Below are 23560 nucleotides of genomic sequence, written 5' to 3'. Positions count from 1 at the left end.
CTAAAAATCAGCAAGACACAGGCACCCCAACTTTTAGGGCTGCTCTGTTGACAAGAACCTCCACTTCGTTACACCTTAAATATCCCAGGAAAGAGAAAAATGGATAAAGAAGTTGTGGTCCTTATGTACAATGGAATATCACTCAGCCATGAAATCAACGTCATAAGGCTAGTAGCAGCATGATGAGTGGATTGAGGTACGACGATTCTAAGTGAAATAAGTCACACAGAAAAAGACACTTATCATAAGATATCACTTATAGAGGGAACATAAAAACCACTACCCTTGAACTGAATTACAAAACAGAACAGAGTCACACGTTTAGAAAACACACTATGGCTGCTTAACGGGAAAGGTGAGGTGGGGTGATGCATAAAACAAGGGTTTCAAATTAGCTCAGATACCGTTCCATAAACCCAATAAGTAATAGACAAGACCTACTCCTAGTTCAGTGAATTGGACTCAACACCCCCGATTCACCTCGCAAGAATATATCTGACTAGTAAGAATCTTAAAACCTATGTATTGATATCTCTCTGTAAGTGAGTCAAGTGGGTGTAAAGCAGCATAAACACAGCAGTGAAAAGCAGATAAACCCCATTATAAAAATCAATTACTTTTAAAAACCCGTGAAACAAAGACAGTGAAAGAGAGAGAAATTCTTACAAAATTCGTTCAGGGGCTGTGATGCCACCTGGATTGACCATATCTAGACCCACAGCTGATTGAGACATAAGGGTGGACACTCTTGGGGCTGAGAGGTTTGCTGAGGTTGGGTGAGCAAATGCACACCCTTTAAAGTAATACTGCGTGGTACCCATCCCATGGGTCCCAAATCTCCAGGTTCAAGGGCATCTTCCTACATAGAAAACATACATGAGAAACCCAGAAGTCACACACCGTGTGATCGGGAAAGGTTTCTAAAACGCACCTAATTTCTCATCTCCTTGTGCTCGGGTTCGCCATTCCAGCCGCTTTACTAGCAATCTCCCTCTTTGAAGAATCAGCACCTTTAACCTCCTGTTCCGTACAGGTTGCAATTTGTCCTGAGGATGAACGGGAAGAGGGGGAACCAATGAGAGACTAGCTCTAGGTGTTGGGACAGGCACAGGTCACTCTATTTTCCCACCAAGAAGAAGAATTAACCACAGGCTCAGCCTGCCGCCCGGGACCAGAATAGGGACTGAAGCAATCCTGCGCTTTTGCGGCCAGCTCCCAAGGAAGCGAGTTGAAAAATGGAGCTCAGGGGCACTGCAATTCACAAACCTGCAGTCTTATAAATGATCACTCTCGTCCACAAATATCTTGAGGGAAGGCAACGAAGAGGATTTGAAAGCAAGGCAGAATTGCAGGAAACAGATTTCAGGAGGGAGATTCGAATCGCCTTTAAAGCACAGGAAAAGCGGCAAAACCTCGACAATGATGCCCTTGGCCAAAAAGGGCGTATGCGTTTTTTCCTGAATATATTCAGGAAAAAACGCATACGCCCTTTTTGGCCAACCAAGCAACCTGGAAAGGCAAATCAGCGCTACAAAGAAGTATCGCTTCCCATCAGTCAAAAGGTCCATGCTGAGTAAAGTGTCAAAACCAGAAATGCAGGACAGGCCATGGAGAAACGGGAGCCTTGCTACGCTGATGGGCAGGATGTAAATTGCCAACAGCCACTCTGGAGAAGTGTACGGTGTGTCCTGAAACATCTAAAAAACTCAGATTAGAGAGCATAGGGCACTTCCACTCATGGGCGTATAAATTGGGAAAACTAAAAATCAGCAAGACACAGGCACCCCAAAGTTTAGGGCTGCTCTGTTGACAAGAACCTCCACTTTGTTACACCTTAAATATCCCAGGAAAGAGAAAAATGGATAAAGAAGTTGTGGTCCTTATGTACAATGGAATATCACTCAGCCATGAAATCAACGTCATAAGGCTAGTAGCAGCATGATGAGTGGATTTAGGTACGACGATTCTAAGTGAAATAATTTACACAGAAAAAGACACTTATCATAAGATATCACTTATAGAGGGAATGTAAAAACAGCTACCCTTGAACTGATTTACAAAACAGAACAGAGTCACACGTTTAGAAAACACACTATGGCTGCTTAACGGGAAAGGTGAGGTGGGGTGATGCATAAAACAAGGGTTTCAAATCAGCTCAGATACCGTTCCATAAACCCAATATGTAATAGACAAGACCTACTCCTAGCTCAGTGAATTGGACTCAACACCCCCTATTCACCGCCCAAGAATATTTCTGACTAGTAAGAATCTGAAAACCTATGTATTGATATCTCTCTGGAAGTGAGTCAAGTGGGTGTAAAGCGGCATAAACACAGCAGTGAAAAGCAGCTAAACCCCATTATAAAAATCAATTACTTTTAAACACCAGTGAAACAAAGACAGTGAAAGAGAGAGAAATTCTTACAAAATTCGTTCAGGGGCTGGGATGCCACCTGGATTGACCATATCTAGACCCACAGCTGATTGAGACATAAGGGTGGACACTCTTGGGGCTGAGAGGTTTGGTGAGGTTGGGTGAGCAAACGCAGACCCTTTAAAGTAATACTGCGTGGTAACCATCACATGGGTCCCAAATCTCCAGGTTCTAGGGCATCTTCCTACATCGAAAACATGCATGAGAAACCCAGAAGATGGTACACCGTGTGATCGGGAAACGTTTCTAAAACGCACCTAATTTCTCATCTCCTTGTGCTCGGGTTCGCCATTCCAGGCGCTTTACTAGCAATCTCCCTCTTTGAAGAATCAGCACCTTTAACCTCCTGTTCCGTACAGGTTGCAATTTGTCCTGAGGATGAACGGGTGGAGGGGGAACCAATGAGAGACTAGCTCTAGGTGTTGGGACAGGCATAGGTCACTCTATTTTCCCATCAGGAAGAAGAATTAACCACAGGCTCAGCCTGCCGCCCGGGACCAGAATAGGGCCTGAAGCAATCCTGCGCTTTTGCGGCCAGCTCCCAAGGAAGCGAGTTGAAAAATGGAGCTCAGGGGCACTGCAATTCACAAACCTGCAGTCTTATAAATGATCACTCTCGTCCACAAATATCTTGAGGGAAGGCAACGAAGAGGATTTGAAAGCAAGGCAGAATTGCAGGAAACAGATTTCAGGAGGGAGATTCGAATCGCCTTTAAAGCACAGGAAAAGCGGCAAAACCTCGACAATGATGCCCTTGGCCAAAAAGGGCGTATGCGTTTTTTCCTGAATATATTCAGGAAAAAACGCATACGCCCTTTTTGGCCAACCAAGCAACCTGGAAAGGCAAATCAGCGCTACAAAGAAGTATCGCTTCCCATCAGTCAAAAGGTCCATGCTGAGTAAAGTGTCAAAACCAGAAATGCAGGACAGGCCATGGAGAAACGGGAGCCTTGCTACGCTGATGGGCAGGATGTAAATTGCCAACAGCCACTCTGGAGAAGTGTACGGTGTGTCCTGAAACATCTAAAAAACTCAGATTAGAGAGCATAGGGCACTTCCACTCATGGGCGTATAAATTGGGAAAACTAAAAATCAGCAAGACACAGGCACCCCAAAGTTTAGGGCTGCTCTGTTGACAAGAACCTCCACTTCGTTACACCTTAAATATCCCAGGAAAGAGAAAAATGGATAAAGAAGTTGTGGTCCTTATGTACAATGGAATATCACTCAGCCATGAAATCAACGTCATAAGGCTAGTAACAGCATGATGAGTGGATTTAGGTACGACGATTCTAAGTGAAATAATTTACACAGAAAAAGACACTTATCATAAGATATCACTTATAGAGGGAATGTAAAAACAGCTACCCTTGAACTGATTTACAAAACAGAACAGAGTCACACGTTTAGAAAACACACTATGGCTGCTTAACGGGAAAGGTGAGGTGGGGTGATGCATAAAACAAGGGTTTCAAATCAGCTCAGATACCGTTCCATAAACCCAATATGTAATAGACAAGACCTACTCCTAGCTCAGTGAATTGGACTCAACACCCCCTATTCACCGCCCAAGAATATTTCTGACTAGTAAGAATCTGAAAACCTATGTATTGATATCTCTCTGGAAGTGAGTCAAGTGGGTGTAAAGCGGCATAAACACAGCAGTGAAAAGCAGCTAAACCCCATTATAAAAATCAATTACTTTTAAACACCCGTGAAACAAAGACAGTGAAAGAGAGAGAAATTCTTACAAAATTCGTTCAGGGGCTGGGATGCCACCTGGATTGACCATATCTAGACCCACAGCTGATTGAGACATAAGGGTGGACACTCTTGGGGCTGAGAGGTTTGGTGAGGTTGGGTGAGCAAACGCAGACACTTTAAAGTAATACTGCGTGGTAACCATCCCATGGGTCCCAAATCTCCAGGTTCTAGGGCATCTTCCTACATCGAAAACATGCATGAGAAACCCAGAAGATGGTACACCGTGTGATCGGGAAACGTTTCTAAAACGCACCTAATTTCTCATCTCCTTGTGCTCGGGTTCGCCATTCCAGCCGCTTTACTAGCAATCTCCCTCTTTGAAGAATCAGCACCTTTAACCTCCTGTTCCGTACAGGTTGCAATTTGTCCTGAGGATGAACGGGTGGAGGGGGAACCAATGAGAGACTAGCTCTAGGTGTTGGGACAGGCATAGGTCACTCTATTTTCCCATCAGGAAGAAGAATTAACCACAGGCTCAGCCTGCCGCCCGGGACCAGAATAGGGCCTGAAGCAATCCTGCGCTTTTGCGGCCAGCTCCCAAGGAAGCGAGTTGAAATATGGAGCTCAGGGGCACTGCAATTCACAAACCTGCAGACTTATAAATGATCACTCTCGTCCACAAATATATTGAGGGAAGGCAACGAAGAGGATTTGAAAGCAAGGCAGAATTGCAGGAAACAGATTTCAGGAGGGAGACTCGAATCGCCTTTAAAGCACAGGAGAAGCGGCAAAACCTCGACAATGATGCCCTTGGCCAAAAAGGGCGTATGCGTTTTTCCCTGAATATATTCAGGAAAAAACGCATACGCCCTTTTTGGCCAACCAAGCAACCTGGAAAGGCAAATCAGCGCTACAAAGAAGTCTCGCTTCCCATCGGTCAAAAGGGCCATGCTGAATAAAGTGTCAAAACCAGAAATGCAGGACAGGCCATGGAGAAACGGGAGCCTTGCTACGTTGATGGGCGAGATGTAAATTGACAACAGCCACTCTGGAGAAGTGTACGGTGTGTCCTGAAACATCTAAAAAACTCAGCTTAGAGAGCATAGGGCACTTCCACTTATGGGCGTATAAATTGGGAAAACTAAAAATCAGCAAGACACAGGCACACCAAAGTTTAGGGCTGCTCTGTTGACAAGAACCTCCACTTTGTTACACCTTAAATATCCCAGGAAAGAGAAAAATGGATAAAGAAGTTGTGGTCCTTATGTACAATGGAATATCACTCAGCCATGAAATCAACGTCATAAGGCTAGCAGCAGCATGATGAGTGGATTTAGGTACGACGATTCTAAGTGAAATACGTCACACAGAAAAAGACACTTATCATAAGATATCACTTATAGAGGGAGTGTAAACACCGCTACCCTTGAACTGAATTACAAAACAGAACAGAGTCACACGTTTAGAAAACACACTATGGCTGCTTAACGGGAAAGGTGAGGTGGGGTGATGCATAAAACAAGGGTTTCAAATTAGCTCAGATACCGTTCCATAAACCCAATAGGTAATAGACAAGACCTACTCCTAGTTCAGTGAATTGGACTCAACACCCCCTATTCACCGCCCAAGAATATATCTGACTAGTAAGAATCTTAAAACCTATGTATTGATATCTCTCTGTAAGTGAGTCAAGTGGGTGTAAAGCGGCATAAACACAGCAGTGAAAAGCAGCTAAACCCCATTATAAAAATCAATTACTTTTAAAAACCCGTGAAACAAAGACAGTGAAAGAGAGAGAAATTCTTCCAAAATTCGTTCAGGGGCTGTGATGCCACCTGGATTGACCATATCTAGACCCACAGCTGATTGAGACATAAGGGTGGACACTCTTGGGGCTGAGAGGTTTGGTGAGGTTGTGTGAGCAAACGCAGACCCTTTAAAGTAATACTGCGTGGTACCCATCCCATGGGTCCCAAATCTCCAGGTTCAAGGGCATCTTCCTACATCGAAAACATGCATGAGAAACCCAGAAGATGGTACACCGTGTGATCGGGAAAGGTTTCTAAAACGCACCTCATTTCTCATCTCCTTGTGCGCGGGTTCGCCATTCCAGCCGCTTTACAAGCAATCTCCCTCCTTGGAGAATCAGCACCTTTAACCTCCTGTTCCGTACAGGTTGCAATTTGTCCTGAGGATGAACGGGAAGAGGGGGAACCAATGAGAGACTAGCTCTAGGTGTTGGGACAGGCACAGGTCACTCTATTTTCCCATCAGGAAGAAGAATTAACCACAGGCTCAGCCTGCCGCCCGGGACCAGAGTAGGGCCTGAAGCAATCCTGCGCTTTTGCGGCCAGCTCCCAAGAAAGCGAGTTGAAAAATGGAGCTCAGGGGCACTGCAATTCACAAACCTGCAGACTTATAAATGATCACTCTCGTCCACAAATATATTGAGGGAAGGCAACGAAGAGGATTTGAAAGCAAGGCAGAATTGCAGGAAACAGATTTCAGGAGGGAGATTCGAATCGCCTTTAAAGCACAGGAAAAGCGGCAAAACCTCGACAATGATGCCCTTGGCCAAAAAGGGCGTATGCGTTTTTTCCTGAATATATTCAGGAAAAAACGCATACGCCCTATTTGGCCAACCAAGCAACCTGGAAAGGCAAATCAGCACTACAAAGAAGTCTCGCTTCCCATCGGTCAAAAGGGCCATGCTGAATAAAGTGTCAAAACCAGAAATGCAGGACAGGCCATGGAGAAACGGGACCCTTGCTACGCTGATGGACAGGATGTAAATTGACAACAGCCACTCTGGAGAAGTGTACCGTGTGTCCTGAAACATCTAAAAAACTCAACTTAGAGAGCATAGGGCACTTCCACTTATGGGCGTATAAATTGGGAAAACTAAAAATCAACAAGACACAGGCACCCCAAAGTTTAGGGCTGCTCTGTTGACAAGAACCTCCACTTCATTACACCTTAAATATCCCAGGAAAAAGAAAAATGGATAAAGAAGTTGTGGTCCTTATGTACAATGGAATATCACTCAGCCATGAAATCAACGTCATAAGGCTAGCAGCAGCATGATGAGTGGATTTAGGTACGACGATTCTAAGTGAAATAAGTCACACAGAAAAAGACACTTATCATAAGATATCACTTATAGAGGGAGTGTAAACACCGCTACCCTTGAACTGAATTACAAAACAGAACAGAGTCACACGTTTAGAAAACACACTATGGCTGCTTAACGGGAAAGGTGAGGTGGGGTGATGCATAAAACAAGGGTTTCAAATTAGCTCAGATACCGTTCCATAAACCCAATATGTAATAGACAAGACTTACTCCTAGCTCAGTGAATTGGACTCAACACCCCCTATTCTCCGCCCAAGAACATATCTGACTAGTAAGAATCTTAAAACCTATGTATTGATATCTCTCTGTAAGTGAGTCAAGTGGGTGTAAAGCGGCATAAACACAGCAGTGAAAAGCAGCTAAACCCCATTATAAAAATCAATTACTTTTAAAAACCCTTGAAACAAAGACAGTGAAAGAGAGAGAAATTCTTCCAAAATTCGTTCAGGGGCTGTGATGCCACCTGCATTGACCATATCTAGACCCACAGCTGATTGAGACATAAGGGTGGACACTCTTGGGGCTGAGAGGTTTGGTGAGGTTGGGTGAGCAAACGCAGACCCTTTAAAGTAATACTGCGTGGTACCCATCCCATGGGTCCCAAATCTCCAGGTTCAAGGGCATCTTCCTACATCGAAAACATGCATGAGAAACCCAGAAGATGGTACACCGTGTGATCGGGAAAGGTTTCTAAAACGCACCTCATTTCTCATCTCCTTGTGCGCGGGTTCGCCATTCCAGCCGCTTTACAAGCAATCTCCCTCCTTGGAGAATCAGCACCTTTAACCTCCTGTTCCGTATAGGTTGCAATTTGTCCTGAGGATGAACGGAAAGAGGGGGAACCAATGAGAGACTAGCTCTTGGTGTTGGGACAGGCACAGGTCACTCTATTTTCCCATCAGGAAGAAGAATTAACCACAGGCTCAGCCTGCCGCCCGAGAACAGAGTAGGGCCTGAAGCAATCCTGCGCTTTTGCGGCCAGCTCCCAAGAGAGCGAGTTGAAAAATGGAGCTCAGGGGCACTGCAATTCACAAACCTGCAGACTTATAAATGATCACTCTCGTCCACAAATATATTGAGGGAAGGCAACGAAGAGGATTTGAAAGCAAGGCAGAATTGCAGGAAACAGATTTCAGGAGGGAGACTCGAATCGCCTTTAAAGCACAGGAGAAGCGGCAAAACCTCGACAATGATGCCCTTGGCCAAAAAGGGCGTATGCGTTTTTCCCTGAATATATTCAGGAAAAAACGCATACGCCCTTTTTGGCCAACCAAGCAACCTGGAAAGGCAAATCAGCGCTACAAAGAAGTCTCGCTTCCCATCGGTCAAAAGGGCCATGCTGAATAAAGTGTCAAAACCAGAAATGCAGGACAGGCCATGGAGAAACGGGAGCCTTGCTACGTTGATGGGCGAGATGTAAATTGACAACAGCCACTCTGGAGAAGTGTACGGTGTGTCCTGAAACATCTAAAAAACTCAGCTTAGAGAGCATAGGGCACTTCCACTTATGGGCGTATAAATTGGGAAAACTAAAAATCAGCAAGACACAGGCACACCAAAGTTTAGGGCTGCTCTGTTGACAAGAACCTCCACTTTGTTACACCTTAAATATCCCAGGAAAGAGAAAAATGGATAAAGAAGTTGTGGTCCTTATGTACAATGGAATATCACTCAGCCATGAAATCAACGTCATAAGGCTAGCAGCAGCATGATGAGTGGATTTAGGTACGACGATTCTAAGTGAAATAAGTCACACAGAAAAAGACACTTATCATAAGATATCACTTATAGAGGGAGTGTAAACACCGCTACCCTTGAACTGAATTACAAAACAGAACAGAGTCACACGTTTAGAAAACACACTATGGCTGCTTAACGGGAAAGGTGAGGTGGGGTGATGCATAAAACAAGGGTTTCAAATTAGCTCAGATACCGTTCCATAAACCCAATAGGTAATAGACAAGACCTACTCCTAGTTCAGTGAATTGGACTCAACACCCCCTATTCACCACCCAAGAATATATCTGACTAGTAAGAATCTTAAAACCTATGTATTGATATCTCTCTGTAAGTGAGTCAAGTGGGTGTAAAGCGGCATAAACACAGCAGTGAAAAGCAGCTAAACCCCATTATAAAAATCAATTACTTTTAAAAACCCGTGAAACAAAGACAGTGAAAGAGAGAGAAATTCTTCCAAAATTCGTTCAGGGGCTGTGATGCCACCTGGATTGACCATATCTAGACCCACAGCTGATTGAGACATAAGGGTGGACACTCTTGGGGCTGAGAGGTTTGGTGAGGTTGTGTGAGCAAACGCAGACCCTTTAAAGTAATACTGCGTGGTACCCATCCCATGGGTCCCAAATCTCCAGGTTCAAGGGCATCTTCCTACATCGAAAACATGCATGAGAAACCCAGAAGATGGTACACCGTGTGATCGGGAAAGGTTTCTAAAACGCACCTCATTTCTCATCTCCTTGTGCGCGGGTTCGCCATTCCAGCCGCTTTACAAGCAATCTCCCTCCTTGGAGAATCAGCACCTTTAACCTCCTGTTCCGTACAGGTTGCAATTTGTCCTGAGGATGAACGGGAAGAGGGGGAACCAATGAGAGACTAGCTCTAGGTGTTGGGACAGGCACAGGTCACTCTATTTTCCCATCAGGAAGAAGAATTAACCACAGGCTCAGCCTGCCGCCCGGGACCAGAGTAGGGCCTGAAGCAATCCTGCGCTTTTGCGGCCAGCTCCCAAGAAAGCGAGTTGAAAAATGGAGCTCAGGGGCACTGCAATTCACAAACCTGCAGACTTATAAATGATCACTCTCGTCCACAAATATATCGAGGGAAGGCAACGAAGAGGATTTGAAAGCAAGGCAGAATTGCAGGAAACAGATTTCAGGAGGGAGATTCGAATCGCCTTTAAAGCACAGGAAAAGCGGCAAAACCTCGACAATGATGCCCTTGGCCAAAAAGGGCGTATGCGTTTTTTCCTGAATATATTCAGGAAAAAACGCATACGCCCTTTTTGGCCAACCAAGCAACCTGGAAAGGCAAATCAGCGCTACAAAGAAGTCTCGCTTCCCATCGGTCAAAAGGTCCATGCTGAATAAAGTGTCAAAACCAGAAATGCAGGACAGGCCATGGAGAAACGGGAGCCTGGCTACGCTGATGGGCGAGATGTAAATTGACAACAGCCACTCTGGAGAAGTGTACGGTGTGTCCTGAAACATCTAAAAAACTCAACTTAGAGAGCATAGGGCACTTCCACTTATGGGCGTATAAATTGGGAAAACTAAAAATCAGCAAGACACAGGCACACCAAAGTTTAGGGCTGCTCTGTTGACAAGAACCTCCACTTTGTTACACCTTAAATATCCCAGGAAAGAGAAAAATGGATAAAGAAGTTGTGGTCCTTATGGACAATGGAATATCACTCAGCCATGAAATCAACGTCATAAGGCTAGCAGCAGCATGATGAGTGGATTTAGGTACGACGATTCTAAGTGAAATAAGTCACACAGAAAAAGACACTTATCATAAGATATCACTTATAGAGGGAGTGTAAACACCGCTACCCTTGAACTGAATTACAAAACAGAACCGAGTCACACGTTTAGAAAACACACTATGGCTGCTTAACGGGAAAGGTGAGGTGGGGTGATGCATAAGACAAGGGTTTCAAATTAGCTCAGATACCGTTCCATAAACCCAATATGTAATAGACAAGACTTACTCATAGCTCAGTGAATTGGACTCAACACCCCCTATTCACCGCCCAAGAATATATCTGACTAGTAAGAATCTTAAAACCTATGTATTGATATCTCTCTGTAAGTGAGTCAAGTGGGTGTAAAGCGGCATAAACACAGCAGTGAAAAGCAGCTAAACCCCATTATAAAAATCAATTACTTTTAAAAACCCGTGAAACAAAGACAGTGAAAGAGAGAGAAATTCTTCCAAAATTCGTTCAGGGGCTGTGATGCCACCTGGATTGACCATATCTAGACCCACAGCTGATTGAGACATAAGGGTGGACACTCTTGGGGCTGAGAGGTTTGGTGAGGTTGGGTGAGCAAACGCAGACCCTTTAAAGTAATACTGCGTGGTACCCATCCCATGGGTCCCAAATCTCCAGGTTCAAGGGCATCTTCCTACATCGAAAACATGCATGAGAAACCCAGAAGATGGTACACCGTGTGATCGGGAAAGGTTTCTAAAACGCACCTCATTTCTCATCTCCTTGTGCGCGGGTTCGCCATTCCAGCCGCTTTACAAGCAATCTCCCTCCTTGGAGAATCAGCACCTTTAACCTCCTGTTCCGTACAGGTTGCAATTTCTCCTGAGGATGAACGGGAAGAGGGGGAACCAATGAGAGACTAGCTCTAGGTGTTGGGACAGGCACAGGTCACTCTATTTTCCCATCAGGAAGAAGAATTCACCACAGGCTCAGCCTGCCGCACGGGACCAGAGTAGAGCCTGAAGCAATCCTGCGCTTTTGCGGCCAGCTCCCAAGAAAGCGAGTTGAAAAATGGAGCTCAGGGGCACTGCAATTCACAAACCTGCAGACTTATAAATGATCACTCTCGTCCACAAATATATTGAGGGAAGGCAACGAAGAGGATTTGAAAGCAAGGCAGAATTGCAGGAAACAGATTTCAGGAGGGAGATTCGAATCGCCTTTAAAGCACAGGAAAAGCGGCAAAACCTCGAAAATGATGCCCTTGGCCAAAAAGGGCGTATGCGTTTTTTCCTGAATATATTCAGGAAAAAACGCATACGCCCTTTTTGGCCAACCAAGCAACCTGGAAAGGCAAATCAGCGCTACAAAGAAGTCTCGCTTCCCATCGGTCAAAAGGGCCATGCTGAATAAAGTGTCAAAACCAGAAATGCAGGACAGGCCATGGAGAAACGGGACCCTTGCTACGCTGATGGACAGGATGTAAATTGACAACAGCCACTCTGGAGAAGTGTACGGTGTGTCCTGAAACATCTAAAAAACTCAACTTAGAGAGCATAGGGCACTTCCACTTATGGGCGTATAAATTGGGAAAACTAAAAATCAACAAGACACAGGCACCCCAAAGTTTAGGGCTGCTCTGTTGACAAGAACCTCCACTTCATTATACCTTAAATATCCCAGGAAAAAGAAAAATGGATAAAGAAGTTGTGGTCCTTATGTACAATGGAATATCACTCAGCCATGAAATCAACGTCATAAGGCTAGCAGCAGCATGATGAGTGGATTTAGGTACGACGATTCTAAGTGAAATAAGTCACACAGAAAAAGACACATATCATAAGATATCACTTATAGAGGGAGTGTAAACACCGCTACCCTTGAACTGAATTACAAAACAGAACAGAGTCACACGTTTAGAAAACACACTATGGCTGCTTAACGGGAAAGGTGAGGTGGGGTGATGCATAAAACAAGGGTTTCAAATTAGCTCAGATACCGTTCCATAAACCCAATATGTAATAGACAAGACTTACTCCTAGCTCAGTGAATTGGACTCAACACCCCCTATTCTCCGCCCAAGAACATATCTGACTAGTAAGAATCTTAAAACCTATGTATTGATATCTCTCTGTAAGTGAGTCAAGTGGGTGTAAAGCGGCATAAACACAGCAGTGAAAAGCAGCTAAACCCCATTATAAAAATCAATTACTTTTAAAAACCCGTGAAACAAAGACAGTGAAAGAGAGAGAAATTCTTACAAAATTCGTTCAGGGGCTGTGATGCCAACTGGATTGAGCATATCTAGACCCACAGCTGATTGAGACATAAGGGTGGACACTCTTGGGGCTGAGAGATTTGTTGAGGTTGGGTGAGCAAACGCAGACCCTTTAAAGTAATACTGCGTGATACCCATCCCATGGGTCCCAAATCTCCAGGTTCAAGGGCATCTTCCTACATCGAAAACATGCATGAGAAACCCACAAGATGGTAAATCGTGTGATCGGGAAACGTTTCTAAAACGCACCTAATTTCTCATCTCCTTGTGCTCGGGTTCGCCATTCCAGCCGCTTTACTAGCAATCTCCCTCTTTAAAGAATAAGCACATTTAACCTCCTGTTCCGTACAGGTTGCAATTTGTCCTGAGGATGAACGGGAAGAGGGGGAACCAATGAGAGACTAGCTCTAGGTGTTGGGAGAGGCACAGGTCACTCTATTTTCCCATCAGGAAGAAGAATTAACCACAGGCTCAGCCTGCCGCCCGGGACCAGAATAGGGCCTGAAGCAATCCTGCGCTTTTGCGGCCAGCTCCCAAGAAAGCGAGTTGAAAATTGGAGCTCAGGGGCACTGCAGTTCACAAACCTGCAGTCTTATAAATGTTCACTCTCGTCCACAAATATATCGAGGGAAGGCAACGAAGAGGATTTGAAAGCAAGGCAGAATTGCAGGAAACAGATTTCAGGAGGGAGATTCGAATCGCCTTTAAAGCACAGGAAAAGCGGTAAAACCTCGACAATGATGCCCTTGGCCAAAAAGGGCGTATGCGTTTTTTCCTGAATATATTCAGGAAAAAACGCATACGCCCTTTTTGGCCAACCAAGCAACCTGGAAAGGCAAATCAGCGTTACAAAGAAGTCTCGCTTCCCATCGTTCAAAAGGGCCATGCTGAATAAAGTGTCAAAACCAGAAATGCAGGACAGGCCATGGAGAAACGGGAGCCTTGCTACGCTGATGGGCAGGATGTAAATTGCCAACAGCCACTCTGGAGAAGTGTACGGTGTGTCCTGAAACATCTAAAAAACTCAGCTTAGAGAGCATAGGGCACTTCCACTCATGGGCGTATAAATTGGGAAAACTAAAAATCAGCAAGACACAGGCACCCCAACTTTTAGGGCTGCTCTGTTGACAAGAACCTCCACTTCGTTACACCTTAAATATCCCAGGAAAGAGAAAAATGGATAAAGAAGTTGTGGTCCTTATGTACAATGGAATATCACTCAGCCATGAAATCAACGTCATAAGGCTAGTAGCAGCATGATGAGTGGATTGAGGTACGACGATTCTAAGTGAAATAAGTCACACAGAAAAAGACACTTATCATAAGATATCACTTATAGAGGGAACATAAAAACCACTACCCTTGAACTGAATTACAAAACAGAACAGAGTCACACGTTTAGAAAACACACTATGGCTGCTTAACGGGAAAGGTGAGGTGGGGTGATGCATAAAACAAGGGTTACAAATTAGCTCAGATACCGTTCCATAAACCCAATATGTAATAGACAAGACCTATTCCTAGCTCAGTGAATTGGACTCAACACCCCCTATTCACCGCCCAAGAATATATCTGATTAGTAAGAATCTTAAAACCTATGTATTGATATCTCTCTGTAAGTGAGTCAAGTGGGTGTAAAGCGGCATAAACACAGCTGTGAAAAACAGCTAAACCCCATTATAAAAATCAATTACTTTTAAAAACCCGTGACACAAAGACAGTGAAAGAGAGAGAAATTCTTACAAAATTCGTTCAGGGGCTGTGATGCCAACTGGATTGAGCATATCTAGACCCACAGCTGATTGAGACATAAGGGTGGACACTCTTGGGGCTGAGAGATTTGTTGAGGTTGGGTGAGCAAACGCAGACCCTTTAAAGTAATACTGCGTGGTACCCATCCCATGGGTCCCAAATCTCCAGGTTCAAGGGCATCTTCCTACATCGAAAACATGCATGAGAAACCCACAAGATGGTAAATCGTGTGATCGGGAAACGTTTCTAAAACGCACCTAATTTCTCATCTCCTTGTGCTCGGGTTCGCCATTCCAGCCGCTTTACTAGCAATCTCCCTCTTTAAAGAATAAGCACATTTAACCTCCTGTTCCGTACAGGTTGCAATTTGTCCTGAGGATGAACGGGAAGAGGGGGAACCAATGAGAGACTAGCTCTAGGTGTTGGGAGAGGCACAGGTCACTCTATTTTCCCATCAGGAAGAAGAATTAACCACAGGCTCAGCCTGCCGCCCGGGACCAGAATAGGGCCTGAAGCAATCCTGCGCTTTTGCGGCCAGCTCCCAAGAAAGCGAGTTGAAAATTGGAGCTCAGGGGCACTGCAGTTCACAAACCTGCAGTCTTATAAATGTTCACTCTCGTCCACAAATATATCGAGGGAAGGCAACGAAGAGGATTTGAAAGCAAGGCAGAATTGCAGGAAACAGATTTCAGGAGGGAGATTCGAATCGCCTTTAAAGCACAGGAAAAGCGGTAAAACCTCGACAATGATGCCCTTGGCCAAAAAGGGCGTATGCGTTTTTTCCTGAATATATTCAGGAAAAAACGCATACGCCCTTTTTGGCCAACCAAGCAACCTGGAAAGGCAAATCAGCGTTACAAAGAAGTCTCGCTTCCCATCGTTCAAAAGGGCCATGCTGAATAAAGTGTCAAAACCAGAAATGCAGGACAGGCCATGGAGAAACGGGAGCCTTGCTACGCTGATGGGCAGGATGTAAATTGCCAACAGCCACTCTGGAGAAGTGTACGGTGTGTCCTGAAACATCTAAAAAACTCAGCTTAGAGAGCATAGGGCACTTCCACTCATGGGCGTATAAATTGGGAAAACTAAAAATCAGCAAGACACAGGCACCCCAACTTTTAGGGCTGCTCTGTTTACAAGAACCTCCACTTCGTTACACCTTAAATATCCCAGGAAAGAGAAAAATGGATAAAGAAGTTGTGGTCCTTATGTACAATGGAATATCACTCAGCCATGAAATCAACGTCATAAGGCTAGTAGCAGCATGATGAGTGGATTGAGGTACGACGATTCTAAGTGAAATAAGTCACACAGAAAAAGACACTTATCATAAGATATCACTTATAGAGGGAACATAAAAACCACTACCCTTGAACTGAATTACAAAACAGAACAGAGTCACACGTTTAGAAAACACACTATGGCTGCTTAACGGGAAAGGTGAGGTGGGGTGATGCATAAAACAAGGGTTTCAAATTAGCTCAGATACCGTTCCATAAACCCAATAAGTAATAGACAAGACCTACTCCTAGTTCAGTGAATTGGACTCAACACCCCCGATTCACCTCGCAAGAATATATCTGACTAGTAAGAATCTTAAAACCTATGTATTGATATCTCTCTGTAAGTGAGTCAAGTGGGTGTAAAGCAGCATAAACACAGCAGTGAAAAGCAGATAAACCCCATTATAAAAATCAATTACTTTTAAAAACCCGTGAAACAAAGACAGTGAAAGAGAGAGAAATTCTTACAAAATTCGTTCAGGGGCTGTGATGCCACCTGGATTGACCATATCTAGACCCACAGCTGATTGAGACATAAGGGTGGACACTCTTGGGGCTGAGAGGTTTGCTGAGGTTGGGTGAGCAAATGCACACCCTTTAAAGTAATACTGCGTGGTACCCATCCCATGGGTCCCAAATCTCCAGGTTCAAGGGCATCTTCCTACATAGAAAACATACATGAGAAACCCAGAAGTCACACACCGTGTGATCGGGAAAGGTTTCTAAAACGCACCTAATTTCTCATCTCCTTGTGCTCGGGTTCGCCATTCCAGCCGCTTTACTAGCAATCTCCCTCTTTGAAGAATCAGCACCTTTAACCTCCTGTTCCGTACAGGTTGCAATTTGTCCTGAGGATGAACGGGAAGAGGGGGAACCAATGAGAGACTAGCTCTAGGTGTTGGGACAGGCACAGGTCACTCTATTTTCCCACCAAGAAGAAGAATTAACCACAGGCTCAGCCTGCCGCCCGGGACCAGAATAGGGACTGAAGCAATCCTGCGCTTTTGCGGCCAGCTCCCAAGGAAGCGAGTTGAAAAATGGAGCTCAGGGGCACTGCAATTCACAAACCTGCAGTCTTATAAATGATCACTCTCGTCCACAAATATCTTGAGGGAAGGCAACGAAGAGGATTTGAAAGCAAGGCAGAATTGCAGGAAACAGATTTCAGGAGGGAGATTCGAATCGCCTTTAAAGCACAGGAAAAGCGGCAAAACCTCGACAATGATGCCCTTGGCCAAAAAGGGCGTATGCGTTTTTTCCTGAATATATTCAGGAAAAAACGCATACGCCCTTTTTGGCCAACCAAGCAACCTGGAAAGGCAAATCAGCGCTACAAAGAAGTATCGCTTCCCATCAGTCAAAAGGTCCATGCTGAGTAAAGTGTCAAAACCAGAAATGCAGGACAGGCCATGGAGAAACGGGAGCCTTGCTACGCTGATGGGCAGGATGTAAATTGCCAACAGCCACTCTGGAGAAGTGTACGGTGTGTCCTGAAACATCTAAAAAACTCAGATTAGAGAGCATAGGGCACTTCCACTCATGGGCGTATAAATTGGGAAAACTAAAAATCAGCAAGACACAGGCACCCCAAAGTTTAGGGCTGCTCTGTTGACAAGAACCTCCACTTTGTTACACCTTAAATATCCCAGGAAAGAGAAAAATGGATAAAGAAGTTGTGGTCCTTATGTACAATGGAATATCACTCAGCCATGAAATCAACGTCATAAGGCTAGTAGCAGCATGATGAGTGGATTTAGGTACGACGATTCTAAGTGAAATAATTTACACAGAAAAAGACACTTATCATAAGATATCACTTATAGAGGGAATGTAAAAACAGCTACCCTTGAACTGATTTACAAAACAGAACAGAGTCACACGTTTAGAAAACACACTATGGCTGCTTAACGGGAAAGGTGAGGTGGGGTGATGCATAAAACAAGGGTTTCAAATCAGCTCAGATACCGTTCCATAAACCCAATATGTAATAGACAAGACCTACTCCTAGCTCAGTGAATTGGACTCAACACCCCCTATTCACCGCCCAAGAATATTTCTGACTAGTAAGAATCTGAAAACCTATGTATTGATATCTCTCTGGAAGTGAGTCAAGTGGGTGTAAAGCGGCATAAACACAGCAGTGAAAAGCAGCTAAACCCCATTATAAAAATCAATTACTTTTAAACACCCGTGAAACAAAGACAGTGAAAGAGAGAGAAATTCTTACAAAATTCGTTCAGGGGCTGGGATGCCACCTGGATTGACCATATCTAGACCCACAGCTGATTGAGACATAAGGGTGGACACTCTTGGGGCTGAGAGGTTTGGTGAGGTTGGGTGAGCAAACGCAGACCCTTTAAAGTAATACTGCGTGGTAACCATCACATGGGTCCCAAATCTCCAGGTTCTAGGGCATCTTCCTACATCGAAAACATGCATGAGAAACCCAGAAGATGGTACACCGTGTGATCGGGAAACGTTTCTAAAACGCACCTAATTTCTCATCTCCTTGTGCTCGGGTTCGCCATTCCAGGCGCTTTACTAGCAATCTCCCTCTTTGAAGAATCAGCACCTTTAACCTCCTGTTCCGTACAGGTTGCAATTTGTCCTGAGGATGAACGGGTGGAGGGGGAACCAATGAGAGACTAGCTCTAGGTGTTGGGACAGGCATAGGTCACTCTATTTTCCCATCAGGAAGAAGAATTAACCACAGGCTCAGCCTGCCGCCCGGGACCAGAATAGGGCCTGAAGCAATCCTGCGCTTTTGCGGCCAGCTCCCAAGGAAGCGAGTTGAAAAATGGAGCTCAGGGGCACTGCAATTCACAAACCTGCAGTCTTATAAATGATCACTCTCGTCCACAAATATCTTGAGGGAAGGCAACGAAGAGGATTTGAAAGCAAGGCAGAATTGCAGGAAACAGATTTCAGGAGGGAGATTCGAATCGCCTTTAAAGCACAGGAAAAGCGGCAAAACCTCGACAATGATGCCCTTGGCCAAAAAGGGCGTATGCGTTTTTTCCTGAATATATTCAGGAAAAAACGCATACGCCCTTTTTGGCCAACCAAGCAACCTGGAAAGGCAAATCAGCGCTACAAAGAAGTATCGCTTCCCATCAGTCAAAAGGTCCATGCTGAGTAAAGTATCAAAACCAGAAATGCAGGACAGGCCATGGAGAAACGGGAGCCTTGCTACGCTGATGGGCAGGATGTAAATTGCCAACAGCCACTCTGGAGAAGTGTACGGTGTGTCCTGAAACATCTAAAAAACTCAGATTAGAGAGCATAGGGCACTTCCACTCATGGGCGTATAAATTGGGAAAACTAAAAATCAGCAAGACACAGGCACCCCAAAGTTTAGGGCTGCTCTGTTGACAAGAACCTCCACTTCGTTACACCTTAAATATCCCAGGAAAGAGAAAAATGGATAAAGAAGTTGTGGTCCTTATGTACAATGGAATATCACTCAGCCATGAAATCAACGTCATAAGGCTAGTAGCAGCATGATGAGTGGATTTAGGTACGACGATTCTAAGTGAAATAATTTACACAGAAAAAGACACTTATCATAAGATATCACTTATAGAGGGAATGTAAAAACACCTACCCTTGAACTGATTTACAAAACAGAACAGAGTCACACGTTTAGAAAACACACTATGGCTGCTTAACGGGAAAGGTGAGGTGGGGTGATGCATAAAACAAGGGTTTCAAATCAGCTCAGATACCGTTCCATAAACCCAATATGTAATAGACAAGACCTACTCCTAGCTCAGTGAATTGGACTCAACACCCCCTATTCACCGCCCAAGAATATTTCTGACTAGTAAGAATCTGAAAACCTATGTATTGATATCTCTCTGGAAGTGAGTCAAGTGGGTGTAAAGCGGCATAAACACAGCAGTGAAAAGCAGCTAAACCCCATTATAAAAATCAATTACTTTTAAACACCCGTGAAACAAAGACAGTGAAAGAGAGAGAAATTCTTACAAAATTCGTTCAGGGGCTGGGATGCCACCTGGATTGACCATATCTAGACCCACAGCTGATTGAGACATAAGGGTGGACACTCTTGGGGCTGAGAGGTTTGGTGAGGTTGGGTGAGCAAACGCAGACACTTTAAAGTAATACTGCGTGGTAACCATCCCATGGGTCCCAAATCTCCAGGTTCTAGGGCATCTTCCTACATCGAAAACATGCATGAGAAACCCAGAAGATGGTACACCGTGTGATCGGGAAACGTTTCTAAAACGCACCTAATTTCTCATCTCCTTGTGCTCGGGTTCGCCATTCCAGCCGCTTTACTAGCAATCTCCCTCTTTGAAGAATCAGCACCTTTAACCTCCTGTTCCGTACAGGTTGCAATTTGTCCTGAGGATGAACGGGTGGAGGGGGAACCAATGAGAGACTAGCTCTAGGTGTTGGGACAGGCATAGGTCACTCTATTTTCCCATCAGGAAGAAGAATTAACCACAGGCTCAGCCTGCCGCCCGGGACCAGAATAGGGCCTGAAGCAATCCTGCGCTTTTGCGGCCAGCTCCCAAGGAAGCGAGTTGAAATATGGAGCTCAGGGGCACTGCAATTCACAAACCTGCAGTCTTATAAATGATCACTCTCGTCCACAAATATATTGAGGGAAGGCAACGAAGAGGATTTGAAAGCAAGGCAGAATTGCAGGAAACAGATTTCAGGAGGGAGATTCGAATCGCTTTTAAAGCACAGGAAAAGCGGCAAAACCTCGACAATGATGCCCTTGGCCAAAAAGGGCGTATGCGTTTTTTCCTGAATATATTCAGGAAAAAACGCATACGCCCTTTTTGGCCAACCAAGCAACCTGGAAAGGCAAATCAGCGCTACAAAGAAGTATCGCTTCCCATCAGTCAAAAGGTCCATGCTGAGTAAAGTGTCAAAACCAGAAATGCAGGACAGGCCATGGAGAAACGGGAGCCTTGCTACGCTGATGGGCAGGATGTAAATTGCCAACAGCCACTCTGGAGAAGTGTACGGTGTGTCCTGAAACATCTAAAAAACTCAGATTAGAGAGCATAGGGCACTTCCACTCATGGGCGTATAAATTGGGAAAACTAAAAATCAGCAAGACACAGGCACCCCAAAGTTTAGGGCTGCTCTGTTGACAAGAACCTCCACTTCGTTACACCTTAAATATCCCAGGAAAGAGAAAAATGGATAAAGAAGTTGTGGTCCTTATGTACAATGGAATATCACTAAGCCATGAAATCAACGTCATAAGGCTAGTAGCAGCATGATGAGTGGATTGAGGTACGACGATTGTAAGTGAAATAAGTCACACAGAAAAAGACACTTATCATAAGATATCACTTATAGAGGAAGTGTAAGAACCGCTACCCTTGAACTGAATTACAAAACAGAACAGAGTCACACGTTTAGAAAACACACTATGGCTGCTTAACGGGAAAGGTGAGGTGGGGTGATGCATAAAACAAGGGTTTCAAATTAGCTCAGATACCGTTCCATAAACCCAATATGTAATAGACAAGACCTACTCCTAGCTCAGTGAATTGGACTCAACACCCCCTATTCACTGCCCAAGAATATATCTGACTAGTAAGAATCTTAAAACCTATGTATTGATATCTCTCTGTAAGTGAGTCAAGTGGGTGTAAAGCGGCATAAACACAGCAGTGAAAAGCAGCTAAACCCCATTATAAAAATCAATTACTTTTAAAAACCCGTGAAACAAATACAGTGAAAGAGAGAGAAATTCTTACAAAATTCGTTCAGGGGCTGTGATGCCAACTGGATTGACCATATCTAGACCCACAGCTGATTGAGACATAAGGGTGGACACTCTTGGGGCTGAGAGGTTTGGTGAGGTTGGGTGAGCAAATGCACACCCTTTAAAGTAATACTGCGTGGTACCCATCCCATGGGTCCCAAATCTCCAGGTTCTAGGGCATCTTCCTACATCGAAAACATGCATGAGAAACCCAGAAGATGGTACACCGTGTGATCGGGAAACGTTTCTAAAACGCACCTAATTTCTCATCTCCTTGTGCTCGGGTTCGCCATTCCAGCCGCTTAACTAGCAATCTTCCTCTTTGAAGAATCAGCACCTTTAACCTCCTGTTCCGTACAGGTTGCAATTTGTCCTGAGGATGAACGGGAATAGGGGGAACCAATGAGAGACTAGCTCTAGGTGTTGGGACAGGCACAGGTCACTCTATTTTCCCATCAGGAAGAAGAATTAACCACAGGCTCAGCCTGCCGCCCGGGACCAGAATAGGGCCTGAAGCAATCCTGCGCTTTTGCGGCCAGCTCCCAAGGAAGCGAGTTGAAAAATGGAGCTCAGGGGCACTGCAATTCACAACCCTGCAGTCTTATAAATGATCACTCTCGTCCACAAATATATTGAGGGAAGGCAACGAAGAGGATTTGAAAGCAAGGCAGAATTGCAGGAAACAGATTTCAGGAGGGAGATTCGAATCGCCTTTAAAGCACAGGAAAAGCAGCAAAACCTCGACAATGATGCCCTTGGCCAAAAAGGGCGTATGCGTTTTTTCCTGAATATATTCAGGAAAAAACGCATACGCCCTTTTTGGCCAACCAAGCAACCTGGAAAGGCAAATCAGCGCTACAAAGAAGTCTCGCTTCCCATCGGTCAAAATGGCCATGCTGAATAAAGTGTCAAAACCAGAAATGCAGGACAGGCCATGGAGAAACGGGAGCCTTGCTACGCTGATGGGCAGGATGTAAATTGCGAACAGCCACTCTGGAGAAGTGTACGGTGTGTCCTCAAACATCTAAAAAACTCAGCTTAGAGACATAGGGCACTTCCACTCATGGGCGTATAAATTGGGAAAACTAAAAATCTGCAAGACACAGGCACCCCAAAGTTTAGGGCTGCTCTGTTGACAAGAACCTCCACTTCGTTACACCTTAAATATCCCAGGAAAGAGAAAAATTGATAAAGAAGTTGTGGTCCTTATGTACAATGGAATATCACTCAGCCATGAAATCAACGTCATAAGGCTAGTAGCAGCATGATGAGTGGATTGAGGTACGACGATTCTAAGTGAAATAAGTCACACAGAAAAAGACACTTATCATAAGATATCACTTATAGAGGGAACATAAAAACCGCTACCCTTGAACTGAATTACAAAACAGAACAGAGTCACACGTTTAGAAAACACACTATGGCTGCTTAACGGGAAAGGTGAGGTGGGGTGATGCATAAAACAAGGGTTTCAAATTAGCTCAGATACCGTTCCATAAACCCAATAGGTAATAGACAAGACCTACTCCTAGTTCACTGAATTGGACTCAACACCCCTTATTCACCACGCAAGAATATATCTGACTAGTAAGAATCTTAAAACCTATGTATTGATATCTCTCTGTAAGTGAGTCAAGTGGGTGTAAAGCGGCCTAAACACAGCAGTGAAAAGCAGATAAACCCCATTATAAAAATCAATTACTTTTAAAAACCCGTGAAACAAAGACAGTGAAAGAGAGAGAAATTCTTACAAAATTCGTGCAGGGGC

The sequence above is a fragment of the Balaenoptera physalus genome, assembly GCF_965194825.1.
Source record: "Balaenoptera physalus genome assembly, chromosome: 8".
NCBI classification, from domain to species: Eukaryota; Metazoa; Chordata; class Mammalia; order Artiodactyla; family Balaenopteridae; genus Balaenoptera; species Balaenoptera physalus.
Note: the sequence above shows the minus strand (reverse complement) of the source record.